A 17758-nucleotide genomic window follows, 5' to 3' on the forward strand; every position below is an offset into this window, starting at 1 on the left:
GATGGCTTTGAGGGATAACACTCAGGACTGTTGTCTGAAACTGGTGGGTCGTAGAGGTCCCAGGTATCTGCATCGTCCTGCGTCTGCAAAGTATGTGTGGGTGACTGTGCTGTTGGTGTGCCAACTGGTGACCTTGTCCCTTGTGGCAAGTGTGGTGGCGACATCTCTGGTGTGAAATGTGGAGTTGGTGACCTTTCTCTAACCACCTTTGCTCTTGGCTGCTCAGTTTCAGTCTCTGCGTGAAAAGGCAATTTCCTTTTAAACTTGAGCAGAGGGATGGTTTGATTTTTTCTAGTCTCCTTCTGGATTTGTAACCTTTGTTGACTTTGGTCAAACTCCTCCACATCCAGCTCCTGCTCAAACCTGTGCCTCTCTAAGGTGTTGTGAGAGCCCATGTTCTTCTATATAAGAAGTCTTTTTCGGCTCCGAAGCCGGTTTTTTCGGTATTGAAACACCCATGGTTACAGTTGATCTCAGCTCCGAGAGGCTCTTTCGAGGCTTATTCGATTCGACCAACTCTTTTCAATGCCGGTTTCTCGACCCGAATAGGAAGACTTCGGCACGATCTTGCCCTTTTTCGGTGCCGAAGATGTTATTTGGTCACCGCTTTTCTTGTGGGTCGAGCCATGGCCTTCCGGCATTGGCGTCCCAGAGGCCTTCTGTTTTTTCGACTGACTTTGGGGCTGGGTCGGGGCAGGCGTACTCACTTTTTGTCCTGCCGTCGGTGGTCGGTCTCCATCGGAGTCGTCCGATTTCGAACCGTGGATCGAGATAGCCATCTCTTCCTCCTCGACGTCGAGGTGTTGTGTCGATTTCGATGCCATCTGCAAGCGCCTTGCTCGTCGATCTCTCAAGGTCTTCTTCGACCGAAAAGCCTTGCAGGCCTCACAGGTATGCGCTCTGTGTTCTGGTGACAAACACAGATTACAGACCCGATGCTGGTCTGTATAAGGATACTTGGCGTGGCACGTCGGACAGAAACGGATGGGGGTACGGTCCATGAGTCTTCGACGACTGGTGTGGTCGGGCCGACCAGGCCTCGGTTGGGTGTGGAAGCCCTGAAGGGCCGCCGAAGCGGTTGTCTCGTCGGTGCCGATGTATCTATAGGAAACCGGTCCCGAACGCAGCAATACCGACGGATTTTCGATGATTTCTTACATTTCCTGATTCGAATCATGGAGCGAAGAGGAACACGTCCAAACCTGATGGCGGAAAGAAAACAATCTAAGATGGAGTCGATGCCCATGCGCAATGGAGCCGAAAGGGAGGAGTCACTCGGTCCCGTGACTCGAAAAGACTTCTTCGAAGAAAAACTACTTGGAACACTCCGAGCCCAACACTAGATGGCAGGAACAGTGCACAGCACGTGTATCTGCAGCTACACATGCCATCGAACATATACATATATATTTCTGTCTTGGTTAAAGCCAGACCTAATTGGGGGTCTAATTCTTAAATAAAGTTAAAGTCACATTTAGGCACCCGTGGTACATGTCTTTGCATTAGTGGCTTTCGTGAATTCACAAGAATTTACAGAAGTAGACCAGGAAATCATACTCCTAGAAAATATTTAAGAATTGTATTTTAGCACAAGCAAATATGCATGTGTAGATTTGCTCTATTGAACGTTTGCAAGTTCATTTTCCCTATGATCACTTTGTTCCCCAACCCTGGAACAACTTCTATTTCTGCTCTTGTCCGAAAATTCCTGCCTTTCTCAGTATGGGGAAAGATGAGAGAAGAGCGGGTGAAAATCCTTAAAACATGCATGTTAGTAGATTTGCACAGACTCAAAGGTATTCCAGCCGTGGAATTATTGCTTACTGCTTTCTCCAGCCCCACTATGTCACTAAAGGTGGCAAAATAAGGATTTTGCTATAATAGGGCTCGAAATTGCTAGTATTTAAGCTGTACTATAGTATTGGCCCTAGCATTATCAGAGAGGGTAATATCAGAGCTCTTACATAATGAGATTGCTGCTGCTGCACTACATGGCACCAAAGGGACAAGTAGATTTTTTTTTTTTTTTTTTTTTAACAGGACAAGTAGATTTATGAAGCAACCTGTCCCGTGGACAAGTAATTATTTTATTAAATTCCACTCCCCTGCTAGCTATGCAACACCTCGTTGTTTGCCTTCTTGCTTCTCTGAGAACAGCCATTGTGTTTTGAGGTAAGCCTAGATGTTCAAACTAAGTCTTCAGGAGCCATGCTGCCAAACTGAAAACTGTGGTTCTGGATGGAGAACTCTCCCCCGTTCTGTTGACAGCAGCAGGTCTTTTTGTCTAAATAATTTCTGAATGTTGCCCTGCGCCATTTCTATTAGATCTGAGAACCAAGTTTGTTTCGCTCACTGAGGGGCAAATCAGTATTAGTGTCATCTTGGTCAATTTGCATTTGTTGACTGCTCTGTGTAACAGTGATAAGCGTAAGCAAATCTCCCTGCCCAGTTTACTGACAGAGCATTCCACAGGGACTGATGGTGTAGCCGTCTAGACGCAAAGTATTGGTATTTTGTGTTTGATGGTGTTGCAAATAGAGCTACTTGTGGTGTTCCCCATCTCTTGACTATCTGTTTGAGTACTGCTTGATTGAGCTCCCACTTATGGGAGCTTGATGCCTGCATGCTTAGCTTGTCTGCTTTAACATTGTCATTCCCTGGGGGATGAACTGCTGTTACGTATATTAGTCTCTGAATTGTCCACTTCCAGATGTCCTGAGCTAGTCTTGATAGAACAAAGGATTGGGTTTCACTCTGTTGGTGTAAAACACTGTAGTAGTATTGTCTGTATGAATTATTACTGATTTTCCTTGCAGCTCTTTCTGAAAGGCTTTTAAGGCTAGGAACACATTTTTTTAAATTCCAGGACACTGATATGCTGGAGCACGTCTTGTTCCTCCTATATACCTATGACCTTGTGAGAACCCTCATGAGATCCCCAAGCTATAGGTGAGGCATTTGTAGTAATGGTTACTGCTGGAGCTGGTTATGTAAATTGTCTTCCCGTTGTTAGATGTGATCTGTTCCATCACGCCATGTTCTCCTGTATTCTCTGTGTGACAACCATTACATCTTCCCAACTCCCCATAGCTTGTGACCATTGGTTGTGATGCTATTCCTGAATTGGTCTCAAATGTAGCCTCCCATATGGAAAAAGAGGGATCCATGAGGCCATCTTCCAGACTTTTTTCCCTCACAGTCCTTACTGTCAGAGACTGCCCCTTCTGTTAAAGGAGTTTCTTGAAGCAGTGACGCTATCCTCTTCTTGCGGGGATATGGCTTTGACCCCACTGGGTTGATTCTTGCTCCCAGAATTTTTTTTTTTATTGTTGTGGTCTTGGTGAAGATCACTCTCTGTATGTCTGCTTTGCATTTGCTTAAGGAATTTGCTCTTACTAGCCAGTAGTGTAGATAAGGATAAACATGTATTCCCCTGACTTCTCAAATGTGCAGCCCAATTGTGAGGCACTTTGTTAACACTCTTGGTGCATATTTTGTCCCAGAGGCCAGCACTCTGAATTGATAGGGTGTCTTGTTCACCACAAATCACAAGAATGTTTGTGTTTCAGATTCATTGGGATGTGCAAGTAAATATATTTTAGGTCTATAATTACTGTAATTCCCCTTTTGTAATTGTAGCATGAATTCTTGGAGAGTTGTCATCTTGACTTTTTGTGTCTTTTTAAACTTGTTTATACACCAGTGGTCTAGAATATGATGTAGGGTTTCACCTGGTTTAGGATTAAAAAACATGTTGAGCATTATCCCTGCTTGATCTCTTTTCTGGGCACCCTTTATATTGTACTCTTTTCCAGCAACTATACTACTTCCTGAAGTAGAAGTTATGTTTCCTCTTTTGAGTGGACCCTTTTCTTTGGTCCCATTGTTAGTGGTGATTTGGCAAGTTCTATACAATATTCATATTTTACAACGTTTAGTATTAGTTGTCTGATGTCACCTTCCTCCTCTCCTGAATCAAGTCTTTTATTCTGCCTCCCACTGGTGGTGTGTGTGTGAGGTTTTGGTTCTTGGGCAAGTCACTTACTGGTGGGTACTTCACCTCCTCTAGAGGGGTGAGCTCTTCCTCATGCTCGTCCCTGAAAGGATTGGCATCTTTGTGCCTGATACTGCCAGTGTTGTGGGAGTGCTCGCAATTGACTTGTGCCCTGAAACTCCTGATGTGACGTGGTACTAGGGAAACTTCCTGCATATCTTAGTCCTGATGCTGTTCCTCTCTGGATATTTGTTCTGAATCGCAGTCCTCCCATTGATTTGGCATACTCACTATTCTTTTTGAGTTGTTGCAGAGTTTCATCAATCATGCTGCCAAAAAGCTGTTCTCCATTAAACGGAGTAATTATAATGTTTGCTTGATCATCTGCTCTGAAGCCGGATACTCGCAACCAAGTGTGACACATTCATGTTGTTCCCATCATCATCTGGTGACTTGCATGTCTGCTGCATCTAAAGCAAACTTGAGGCATGTATTAGCAATGTTCTTGCCTTCTTCTGCCAGGCTTGTCATTCTTTTTGTACTGTTCCAGCAGATGCTTCATGAATTCTGCCATCTTTGCCCAATGTTGATACGCATACCTATTTCGGAGAGTGTTGGAGCTGGCTATCACCTACTGATTGGCTGCAATTCTCTCAAATCTTCTGCCCATCAGATCCATCTTTCTCCTTTCCTTGTTTGGTGGGGGTGTCCAGACAACGCTGTAATATTAGCCCTTTTTCTTAATGTTGATGCAATGATGAAATCAGCTGGCACTGTTCAAGTTAAATATATAGAGGCTCTTTCAATGAGTACATTTATTTTCTGCCCTTGGGGTCCCAGCTCTGCACAAAGTAGGCTCCCTGAATGCCTCTCTTCCCTGATGCAGGATATTGAGCAGCACTGGAGGGAACTGGTTCCTTTTTTGTGAAGGCATTAAAGTCTCTAGGAAGAAGAATGATTGTGTCTTCTCCTGCTCTAGTTGTTCTCCCATATTTTTCTGCAGCTTTCTTGATCATCTGGCTATACACTGAAATATCATCCGGAGGCGAAGGCCTTGACAGATAAGAGTCAATCCCCTTCCTCAAGGGAATACGTTGCAAGATGTTGCCACTGTGTTTCTGCACATTCTGAATCCTCTGACTCCTAAAAATGCATCTATGACTTCTGGGTCATCCTCTTTAAAGAAGGAATTCTTCTTCCATACAGGGAAATTGACTTTACAGTGGAACACAGACCTGGGACGGACCATGCCAATGCAGATGGCCTGGCAAAGTTCTTCTACTTAGAAGATGAAGACTCTCTTGGGAAATGTTAGTTTCATCCTCTATCGGCTGAGGAGGAGGGGGGGGGGGGGGGGGGGAGGGGGGGGGGGAAGGGAGGGGTGTTTCTTTTTGACATAGTTACCCCCAACTTTTTTCAATTCACTGAGTTCCTGTTAACCAGGACCCCAGTGCCAGATCTCGGTCCTAAAACTGCACATTTGTTTCCCCAAACTTTACCACCCTCTGTAAGTCCCTAGTAAATGGTACCACTGGTACTTAGGCCCTGGGGTACTGAAGAGGGTCCCTAAGAGCTGCTGCACAAATTGTGCCACCCTAAGGGACCCCTCGCCAAACACATGACAGGCTGCCATTGCAGGCTGGGTGTCTTGGTGCCGACAAAAGTGAAAACACGACACGGCACAGTCTGTGTGCCATGTCTCCTAAAACTGCATGCAATATACGTATGTCACCCCTCTAGCAGGCCTTACAGCCCTAAGGCAGAATTAATTATATTACATGTGAAAGCATATCTGCACAAGCAGATATGCCCCTGCTATGTCTTTGACGATTCTCAGACAGAGTAAGTGACCAGGGAAGCCACTGTAAATGCATGTGCTGGACACTGGATGAGCTCTCCAGCTACATGAAGGCTTCTCTGAAAATAGGTATGTTTGGTATCAAAGATCTCATATTAATTAACTCTCACTGATGCCAGTGATGGATTTATTAATACATGCACCAAGAGGGCAACTTAGAGGTGCCCTGTGAAACTGTACCAGCCTCTAGTGTGCTTCCTGACCAGTTTCTGCCAGCCTGCCACCCGAGACATTGTTCTGGACCCTAAAAAACCTGTCCGGGAAGAGAATTTAACACATCCTCCCTACAGGATGAGCTGTTGATTAGCCTTCCCAAGCCTAAAAGGGCTGTTGCCTTTGAAATGCATCTCTGGCTCCCTTCACAGGAGTTGAAGGATCTGAATCCAGAAAAGATTCACACTACAGAACCAAGTAGGGGTTGCTTATGTTCCATTTTGGAGTGGACCTAGCCAGGCAGTTGAGGATGGACTGTTCCTACTGGAACTGGACCAAGCCTGAATTGTCCATGCCTGGTCTATTCAAGTTTCACTACCAGCCCAGGACCTAAGTTCTACTGAAACATAACACTCCACTACCCAGAGTAGGTTCTGGCTATAAGTCACTGAGCCCAAATGTTCTCAATTACTTCACAAAGTGATTTCTCTCATAACTTCAACTTTGTAATCAGGCAACCAGTTACCCACCAGAGCTGGCAAATCCTAAGTGCTTTGCAAGTGACCCGAGCACGTCTGGGATCTACTAAGGGCTAGGCTCACAAAAGCTTCTATAAATTAGCACTTACATCATAAAAAGAAGCCCATCCCCGCTGATGTGCAATAGATCAAAATCACCTCACATATTTCGAATAAAAAAAATAAATTAAAAAAAATAAAACAGTAGACAGCGCTCAAACCATAGCTGCATGCTCTACCACCTCTGCTCAGCCTCCTTCTTCAAAGAAAAAATAGATAACATCCATAAAGCACTATAACCACCTTGTAAGGAAATGCCTTCCTTGGCATGGTTGCCCCCTGACTTTTTGCCTTTTGTTGATGCCAGTTATAATTGAAAGTGTGCTGGGAACATGCTAACCGGGCCCCAGCGTTCTTTCCCTAAACTGTACCTTTGTTCCCACAATTGGCACATCCCTGGCACACAGATAAGTCCCTTGTAAATGGTACCCCTGGTACCAAGGGCCCTGTTGCCAGGGAAGGTCTCGAAGGGCTGCAGCATGACTTATGCCACCCTGGAGACCCCTCACTCAGCACATGCACACTGCCTCACAGCTTGTGTGTGCTGGTGGGGAGAAAATGACTAAGTCAACATGGCACTCCCCTCAGAGTGCCATGCCCACCTCTCACTGCCTGTGGCATAGGTAAGTCACCCCTCTAGCAGGCCTTACAGCCCTAAGAAGGGGTGCACTATACCACACGTGAGGGCATAAGTGCATGAGCACTATGCCCCTACAGTGTCTAAGCAAAACCTTAGACATTGTAAGTGCAGGGTAGCCATACAGAGTATATGGTCTGGGAGTCTGTCAAACACGAACTCCACAGTTCCATAAAGGCTACATTGAAATCTGGGAAGTTTGGCATCAAACGTCTTGGCACAATAAATGCACACTGATGCCATTGTGGGATTTATTGTAAAATACACCCAGAGGGCATGTTAAAGATGCCCCCTGAATACCAGTCTGACTCCTAGTGCTAGGCTGACAAGTTTCTGCCAGCCTGCCACAACCAGACGAGTTTCTGGCCACATTGGGTGAGTGCCTTTTTCACTGTGTGGCCAGGAACAAAGCCTGTACTGGGTGGAGGTGCTTCTCACCTCCCCCTGCTGGAACTGTACCAGCAGTGAGCCTCAAAGGCTCAGGCTTCGTGTTACAATGCCCCAGGGCACTCCAGCTAGTGGAGATGCCCGCCCCCTGGACACAGCCCCCACTTTTGGCGGCAAGTCCAGGGGAGATAATGAGAAAAACAAGGAGGAGTCACCCACCTGTCAGGACAGCCCCTAAGGTGCCCTGAGCTGAGGTGACTCCTGCCTTTAGAAATCCTCCATCTTGAGATTGGAGGATTCCCCCAATAGGCATAGGGATGTGCTCCCCTCCCCTCAGGAAGGAGGCACAAAGAGGGTGTAGCCACCCTCCAGGAGAGTAGCCATTGGCTACTGCCCCCAAACCTAAACACACCCCTAAATTTAGTATTTAGGGGTGACCCTGAACGCAGAAAATCAGATTCCTGCAACCTGAAGAAAGAAGGACTGCTGACCTGAAAGCCCTGCAAAGACGATGAAGACACCAACTGCCTTGGCCCAGCCCTACTTAGCCTGTCTTCAGACTCAAAGAACCCGCACAGCAACACATCTGACAGGGACTAGCGACCTCTGAGGACTGCCCTGAACCCAAAGGACCAAGAAACTCCCGAGAACAGTGGCACTGTTGAAAAACAGCAACAACTTTGCAACTTTTTAGCAACTTCCAAAAGACTCTCTCTTCCTGCCGGAAGCGTGAGACTTCACACTCTGCACTCGACGCCCCTGGCTTGAGCTCCAGAGAACTAACACCACAGAGAGGACTCCCAGGTGACTATGACGACATGGGTAACCTGAGTCGACCCGCCTGCATCCCCACAGCAACGCCTGCAGTGAGGATCCAGAGGCTCCCCGTGACCGCGATTGCCTGGTAACAAGGACCGCGACGCCTGGACTAAGCACTGCACCTGCTGCCCCCAGGACCGAGACAAACCATCTTCCAGTGCAGGAATTACCAGCAGGCGGCCCTCTTCCTAGCCCAGTCGGTGGCAGACCCGAGAACCCCTCCCTGTGTCCAGCCTGCATCGCTTAAGTGACCCCCTGGGTCCCTCCATTGCTTTCAATAGCAAACCTGATGCCTACTTTGCACACTGCACCCGGCCACCCCTGTGCCGCTGAGGGTGTGTTTTTTGTGCCTATTTGTGTCCCCCCCACAGTGCTCTACAAAACCCCCCTGGTATATTCACCGAGGACGCAGGTACTTACCTGCTAGCAGACTGGAACCCAAGCACCCGTGTTCTCCATAGGGGCCTATGTGTTTTGGGCCCTCCTTTGACCTCTGCACCTGACCGGCCCTGTGTTGCTGGTGCGGTGACTGTGTGGTTGCCTTGAACCCCCAACGGTGGGCTGCCTATGCCCAGGAGACTGACTGTGTAAGTGCTTTACTTACCTGAGAAACCTAACCAAACTTACCTCCTCCAGGAACTGTTGATTTTTGCACTGTGTCCACTTTTAAAATAGCGTATTGCCATTTTAATTAAAACTGTGTGTACTACTGCTTTGAATCAAAGTTCTATACTTACCTGTGTGAAGTACCTTGCATTGTATATACTTACCTCAAATCTTGTGGTTCTAAAATAAATTAAGAAAATAATTTTTTCTATATAAAAACTAATGGCCTGGAGTTAAGTCTGAGTGTGTGTACAACAAATGCTTAACACTACCCTCTGATAAGCCTACTGCTCGACCATACTACCACAAAATATAGCATTAGTATTAGCTACTTTTGCCACTATCAACCTCTAAGTGGAACCCTTGGACTCTGTGCACACTATCTCTCACTCTGAGATAGTACTTACAGAGCCAACTTTCTACACACCTTTTGCTCAAAACAAGTTTAAAGTAGGTATTTTCCCCCCCATGCTTCCCTTGTCCCTAAACTGTCTTAGTCTACTTTCTTCTCATTGAACAAGTCTGAGGCCTATGACAAAACCAGCACTATTAAGGAAGATCCCCACTACAACTGTATCCTGTAGCAGAAAGTCTACTTATGGGGTTCACGACTGCTTAGAAAGCAAAATAATACAGTGTATACAAATAAAGGAGCAAAACGTACAAATGCAAATTTTAAAACCTCCTGTAAAAGTGAAGGCATTTGAAAACGGAGGTTAAAAAAAAAAAAAAAAAAGAAAAGCTAATATCCTCAAATTGATTAATGGGAGCAGTGCAAGTGCATCACACAGAACGTAGTATGGATGATGAGTGGCATCAAATAAATTTGGTAAAGCTCCTACCTCCCCATTAAATTAACATTTATTTTGTTTTTAATATTTGTGAGTTAAATAAAATATTTCATCATGTGCATATTTGTTTAAGTGTTTCTGTATTTTGTTAATGTTTTGTGGCTCAAATTATCAAAAATACTTAGACCGGGGGCCCTGCCTTCCTGTGATTACTTGGGGGAGGGGGGGGAGGGGGGGGGTGCCCTGATCCCAATAATGTTTCAGTGGGGGCTACTGAATTCTAATAATAGTAAAAGGGGGTCCATAGAAGTCATAAGGTTAAGAACCACTGGTGTAGCAATTATGAAGTTCTTTAGGACTATCATCCCTACTTGGACATCTCTTATCAATATGGTTGAGGATACTGTTCCCTCAAGGTGGAAAAAGGTGCTTCTGATACCAAAATTAAATAAACCCAATGTCACTTTCCTATACTGTCCAACTTCAGGGCAACCTCCCAGGATTGCTTTTTGGCAAAACTAAAGTACAGCAAAATTACTGATCAAATGCAAACTTCTGTTGAAAATTCCTGTACCTCAAACTTAGTTCAAACTGGGTTTCAATCTGTCCTAGGAACTTATGTCATTCTGGTCTACGCTCTGTACAGGATGTGTCATTTTTTGGACCAGGGAGGGACAGCAACCTCAACCAATTAGGCCTGTCAGAATGTTTTTGATACCAATATTCACTTTATATTTCTGCTTGCTTGGAGTGAGACTGGACGTCTGACTGATGTGTTCTTTCTTGACAGACTGTTTTCAGACATTGCTTTACTCCCTCCACCTTGACAGACTAATCTCTCAAATGCAGGATCTCTCAGGGTTCTGCCTTCAGCCATGTCCTCAATCTTTACATGGCTCTTCTGGCATCTCCTATTACATCTTTTTGCCTCCCTTCCGCTTCATAAGCTTCTCTTATGGTCTATATGAACAGAAACGCTTGAAGGAGTGACTCATCTCTATTCCCCACTAAATGCACCCTAACAACCTCAGACTGAATTAGGAATTAACAGATATTCTGTGTTTGACAGTGCTAGTATCAGATAGTCTACTCAAGTAGCACTAAGGTTTGGAGTGCCCTTCAACTGACAGTTACAAATACCTGTAAAAATCTAAATTTTCTGTTTGACCCCAATCTTCATTTTTAGAACCAAAGTGGTGTCCAATTGTTTTTCAAGCACAAAAAGAGCTGTATTCTGAATATCTAGCCTAATTCCCATCTCACAACCGTTATCCACGCTATAATAGCTCTCAAGGCTTTATCATATGTACAAAATCGAGGTCCTCCAAAAGTCTCTGTCCGAAACAATCTTGGATTCAAAACAAGCACATGGGTATTGTCCAATCTTGCTCTGGTCCTATGGTTCCAGAATGTAAAGCATCTTTGCTTTAAACATAGAGCAGTGAATAATTCCAGTTCTGTATTTGTCTGATACCATTTAAAAAAAAAAGAAAATCCCTTCTCAGTCCTTGTGCTCTTCCACGGCCAACTTGCTTTCTGACCCTCACAACCACAAAATCTACTTTGAAGGGTATGTGTAAAGAAATGGCTCCCTGTTGCAGTTACCCCCCACTTTTTGCCTGATACTGACTTGACTGAGAAGTGCACTGGGACCCTGCTAACCAGGCCCCAGCACCTGTGTTCTTTCACCTAAAATGTACCATTGTTTCCACAATTGGCACAACCCTGGCACCTAGGTAAGTCACTTGTAACTGGTACCCATGGTACCAAGGGCCCTGATGCCAGGGAAGGTCTCTAAGGGCTGCAGCATGTCTTATGCCACCCTAGGGACCCTCACTCAGCACAGACACACAGCTTGCCAGCTTGTGTGTGCTGGTGGGCAGAAAATGACTAAGTCGACATGGCACTCCCCTCAGGGTGCCATGCCAACCTCACACAGCCTATGGCATAGGTAAGTCACCCCTCTAACAGGGCTTACAGCCCTCAGGCAGGGTGCACTATACCACAGGCGAGGGCATAGGTGCATGAGCACTATGCCCCTACAGTGTCTAAGCAAAACCTTAGACATTGTAAGTGCAGGGTAGCCATAAAAGTATATGGTCTGGGAGTCTGTCAAAAACGAACTCCACAGCTCCATAATGGCTACACTGAATACTGGGAAGTTTAGTATCAAACTTCTCAGAATAATAAACCCACACTGATGCCAGTGTTGGATTTATTAAAAAATGCACACAGAGGGCATCTTAGAGATGCCCCCTGTATTTTACCCAATTGTTCAGTGCAGGACTGACTGGTCTCTGCCAGCCTGCTGCCGAGAGACGAGTTTCTGACCCCATGCGGTGAGAGCCTTTGTACTCTCTGAGGACAGAAACAAAGCCTGCTCTGGGTGGAGGGGCTTCACACCTCCCCCATGCAGGAACTGTAACACCTAGCAGTGAGCTTCAAAGGCTCAGGCTTGGTGTTACAATGCCCCAGGGCACTCCAGCTAGTGGAGATGCCCGCCCCCTGGACACAGCCCCCACTTTTGGCGGCAAGTCCAGGAGAGATAATGAGAAAAACAAGGAGGAGTCACTGGCCAGTCAGGACAGCCCCTAAGGTGTCCTGAGCTGAGGTGACTCTGACTTTTAGAAATCCTCCATCTTGTAGAAGGAGGATTCCCCCAATAGGAATAGGGATGTGCCCCCCTCCCCTCAGGGAGGAGGCACAAGGAGGGTGTAGCCACCCTCAAGGACAGTAGCCATTGGCTACTGCCCTCCCAGACCTAAACACACTCCTCAATTCAGTATTTAGGGGCTCCCCTGAACCTAAGAATTTAGATTCCTGCAACTTACCGAAGAAGACTGCTGAGCTGAAAACCCCTGCAGAAGAAGAAAGAAGACACCAACTGCTTTGGCCCCAGTCCTACCGGCCTGTCTCCTGCCTTCTAAAGAAACCTGCTCCAGCGACGCTTTCTCCAGGACCAGCGACCTCTGAATCCTCAGAGGGCTGCCCTGCTTCCAAGAGACCAAGAAACTCCAGAGAACAGCGGCCCTGTTCAACAAAGACTGCATGTAGGAAGTTGGCTCTGTATGTGCTATTTCAAAGTAAGGAATAGCATGCACAGAGTCCAAGGGTTCCCCTTAGAGGTAAAATAGTGGTAAAAATAGATAATACTAATGCTCTATTTTGTGGTAGTGTGGTCGAGCAATAGGCTTATCCAAGGAGTAGTGTTAAGCATTTGTTGTACATACACAAGACAATAAATGAGGTACACACACTCAGAGACAAATCCAGCCAATAGGTTTTTATATAGAAAAATATCTTTTCTTAGTTTATTTTAAGAACCACAGGTTCAAATTCTACATGTAATATCTCATTCGAAAGGTATTGCAGGTAAGTACTTTAGGAACTTCAAATCATAAAAATTGCATGTATACTTTACAAGTTATTGACAAATAGCTGTTTGAAAAGTGGACACTTAGTGCAATTTTCACAGTTCCTGGGGGAGGTAAGTTTTTGTTAGTTTTACCAGGTAAGTAAGACACTTACAGGGTTCAGTTCTTGGTCCAAGGTAGCCCACCGTTGGGGGTTCAGAGTAACCCCAAAGTCACCACACCAGCAGCTCAGGGCCGGTCAGGTGCAGAGTTCAAAGTGGTGCCCAAAACACATAGGCTAGAATGGAGAGAAGGGGGTGCCCCGGTTCCGGTCTGCTTGCAGGTAAGTACCCGCGTCTTCGGAGGGCAGACCAGGGGGGTTTTGTAGGGCACCGGGGGGGGACACAAGCCCACACAGAAATTTCACCCTCAGCAGCGCGGGGGCGGCCGGGTGCAGTGTAGAAACAAGCGTCGGGTTTGTAATGGAAGTCAATGGGAGATCTAGGGATCTCTTCAGCGCTGCAGGCAGGCAAGGGGGGGGTTCCTCGGGGAAACCTCCACTTGGTCAAGGGAGAGGGACTCCTGGGGGTCACTCCTCCGGTGAAAGTCCGGTCCTTCAGGTCCTGGGGGCTGCGGGTGCAGGGTCTCTCCCAGGCGTCGGGACTTTGGATTCAAAGAGTCGCGGTCAGGGGAAGCCTCGGGATTCCCTCTGCAGGCGGCGCTGTGGGGGCTCAGGGGGGACAGGTTTTGGTACTCACAGTATCAGAGTAGTCCTGGGGTCCCTCCTGAGGTGTTGGATCTCCACCAGCCGAGTCGGGGTCGCCGGGTGCAGTGTTGCAAGTCTCACGCTTCTTGCGGGGAGCTTGCAGGGTTCTTTCAAAGCTGCTGGAAACAAAGTTGCAGCCTTTCTTGGAGCAGGTCCGCTGTCCTCGGGAGTTTCTTGTCTTTTCGAAGCAGGGGCAGTCCTCAGAGGATGTCGAGGTCGCTGGTCCCTTTGGAAGGCGTCGCTGGAGCAGGATCTTTGGAAGGCAGGAGACAGGCCGGTGAGTTTCTGGAGCCAAGGCAGTTGTCGTCTTCTGGTCTTCCTCTGCAGGGGTTTTTCAGCTAGGCAGTCCTTCTTCTTGTAGTTGCAGGAATCTAATTTTCTAGGGTTCAGGGTAGCCCTTAAATACTAAATTTAAGGGCGTGTTTAGGTCTGGGGGGTTAGTAGCCAATGGCTACTAGCCCTGAGGGTGGGTACACCCTCTTTGTGCCCCCTCCCAAGGGGAGGGGGTCACAATCCTAACCCTATTGGGGGAATCCTCCATCTGCAAGATGGAGGATTTCTAAAAGTCAGAGTCACCTCAGCTCAGGACACCTTAGGGGCTGTCCTGACTGGCCAGTGACTCCTCCTTGTTGCTTTCTTTGTTCCCTCCAGCCTTGCCGCCAAAAGTGGGGGCCGTGGCCGGAGGGGGCGGGCAACTCCACTAAGCTGGAGTGCCCTGCTGGGCTGTGACAAAGGGGTGAGCCTTTGAGGCTCACCGCCAGGTGTTACAGCTCCTGCCTGGGGGAGGTGTTAGCATCTCCACCCAGTGCAGGCTTTGTTACTGGCCTCAGAGTGACAAAGGCACTCTCCCCATGGGGCCAGCAACATGTCTCTAGTGTGGCAGGCTGCTGGAACCAGTCAGCCTACACAGATAGTCGGATAGGTTTCAGGGGGCACCTCTAAGGTGCCCTCTGGGGTGTATTTTACAATAAAATGTACACTGGCATCAGTGTGCATTTATTGTGCTGAGAAGTTTGATACCAAACTTCCCAGTTTTCAGTGTAGCCATTATGGTGCTGTGGAGTTCGTGTTTGACAGACTCCCAGACCATATACTCTTATGGCTACCCTGCACTTACAATGTCTAAGGTTTTGTTTAGACACTGTAGGGGTACCATGCTCATGCACTGGTACCCTCACCTATGGTATAGTGCACCCTGCCTTAGGGCTGTAAGGCCTGCTAGAGGGGTGTCTTACCTATACTGCATAGGCAGTGAGAGGCTGGCATGGCACCCTGAGGGGAGTGCCATGTCGACTTACTCGTTTTGTCCTCACTAGCACACACAAGCTGGCAAGCAGTGTGTCTGTGCTGAGTGAGAGGTCTCCAGGGTGGCATAAGACATGCTGCAGCCCTTAGAGACCTTCCTTGGTATCAGGGCCCTTGGTACTAGAAGTACCAGTTACAAGGGACTTATCTGGATGCCAGGGTCTGCCAATTGTGGATACAAAAGTACAGGTTAGGGAAAGAACACTGGTGCTGGGGCCTGGTTAGCAGGCCTCAGCACACTTTCAATTGTAAACATAGCATCAGCAAAGGCAAAAAGTCAGGGGGCAACCATGCCAAGGAGGCATTTCCTTACACTGCAACTTTGTTTCAGAGGAGCAGATTTAAAGACCCCTGCAATCCCCGCAAGAAGCGCAAGACTTGCAACACTGCACCCAGCGACCCCGACTCGACTGGGGGAGAACCAACACCTCAGGGAGGACCCTCCGGCGACTCCGAGACTGTGAGTAACCAAAGTTGTCCCCCCTGAGCACCCACAGCGACGCCTGCAGAGGGAATCCCCAGGCTCCCCCTGACCGCGACTGCCTGACTCTAAAATACCGACGGCTGGAAAAGACCCTGCACCTGCAGCCCCCAGCACCTGAAGGATCGGAACTCCAGTGCAGGAGTGACCCCCAGGAGGCCCTCTCCCTTGCCCAGGTGGTGGCTACCCCGAGGAGCCCCCCCCCCCCTTGCCTGCCTGCACCGCTGAATAGACCCCTTGGTCTCCCATTGACTCCCATTGGAAACCCGACGCTTGTTTGCACACTGCACCCGGCCGCCCCCGCGCTGCTGAGGGTGTACTTTTTGTGTGGACTTGTGTCCCCCCCGGTGCCCTACAAAACCCCCCTGGTCTGTCCTCTGAAGACACGGGTACTTACCTGCTGGCAGACTGGAACCGGGACACCCCCTTCTCTCCATTGAAGCCTATGCGTTTTGGGCACCACTTTGAACTCTGCACCTGACTGGCCCTGAGCTGCTGGTGTGGTAACTTTGGGGTTGCTCTGAACCCCCAACGGTGGGCTACCTTGGACCCCAATTTGAACCCCGTAGGTGGTTAACTTACCTGCAAGAACTAACATTACTTTACCTCCCCTAGGAACTGTGAAAATTGCACTGTGTCCACTTTTAAAACAGCTAAATGTGTTTTATGTAAAAAGTATATATGCTATTGTGATTATTCAAAGTTCCTAAAGTACTTACCTGCAATACCTTTCAAATTAGATATTACATGTAGAATTTGAACCTGTGGTTCTTAAAATAAACCAAGAAAATATATTTTTCTATAACAAAAACCTATTGGCTGGAATTGTCTCTGAGTGTGTGTTCCTCATTTATTGCCTGTGTGTATGTACAACAAATGCTTAACACTACTCCTTTGATAAGCCTACTGCTCGACCACACTACCACAAAATAGAGCATTAGTATTATCTCTTTTTGCCACTATCTTACCTCTAAGGGGAACCCTTGGACTCGGTGCATACTATTCCTTACTTTGAAATAGTGCATACAGAGCCAACTTCCTGCAGTATGCTTTCTGCCCTCACGGTTAAGACTAGAAATGGCCTTACCTCACTCCTATATACTAATACTGGTCATTTGGTTTCACTAGAATACGAAACAAGTCTTTCCCCAATAAACTTCAGCAGGCCTCCCATCATCTCCCCTCTTCAGTTCACTTGGTGCGGTCATGAGGTAAGAGGACAAGCAGTTTCAGATTAGAAGTAAACTCAATAAATTTTCTTTTATCTATGTCAATCGATTATGTTCAGTAATCTAATGTCAGATAGCCCATTCGGAGTGCAGCGATTTATTTAAAACTAGTTTGTGGCTTACACTAGAAAACTGTGCTCAAAGCACATGCCTCCGCATTTTGTACATTTTGAAGGTGTACAACTTGTTTTAGTGATTTGTTTTCAATGTCAATTCTGTTCAGTTAACGGACTACATTCATGGTCTGAACAAGAACTAAATGTGTTTTGAACAAAGGATAGGCTGAATTCAGGCTGTATGGAAAGCCCTGAAGTCCCAGAGATTGATGAAATATATGGCAGCCTTCTGAAATCACATTCCCTGGATGTGAAACTGTACTATGTGAGCAACCCATGCAAAATATATCTTCTGTTGACGCCTTAATGGAAACACTACAGGTTCACTGAAGTTGGGCTGAGCTCTTTTTTTTGTGGGGGAGGGTGGTGGCATGTGTAGCTGTAGATGTACGTGCTGTTCATAGACTGTAAAGCAGCCCTCCCAAAAGCAGTGGCTTGCCTGAGGATGTTGCAGGAACTTGGAAAAGTGTATGAAGGACAGCGTGAACATTTGTTTGTTGGTGAGCTAAAACATTTACACCGTACCGTTTTGTAAGTGTGTGTGTGGGGTCGACCACGTAGTTACTTTGCAAATGTCAAGAATAAGAATATTACCTAGGAAACTATAGAAGCTCCCTTTTGCATGTTGAGTGGGGTCTGGGACGGACCAGCAAATTATGTTTTGCTTTAGCATGACAGGTCTGTA

At 47.0% G+C, this 17758-nt stretch overlaps 1 protein-coding gene across 1 annotated transcript in view; it reads right to left on the reverse strand.

The window, feature by feature from the left end:
* UBN2 (ubinuclein 2) overlaps positions 1–17758 on the reverse strand; it is a 588508-nt gene that overhangs the window by 72223 nt on the left and 498527 nt on the right. The gene's annotated exons all lie outside the window — the stretch shown is intronic.

The sequence above is a fragment of the Pleurodeles waltl genome, chromosome 4_2, assembly GCF_031143425.1.
Source record: "Pleurodeles waltl isolate 20211129_DDA chromosome 4_2, aPleWal1.hap1.20221129, whole genome shotgun sequence".
NCBI classification, from domain to species: Eukaryota; Metazoa; Chordata; class Amphibia; order Caudata; family Salamandridae; genus Pleurodeles; species Pleurodeles waltl.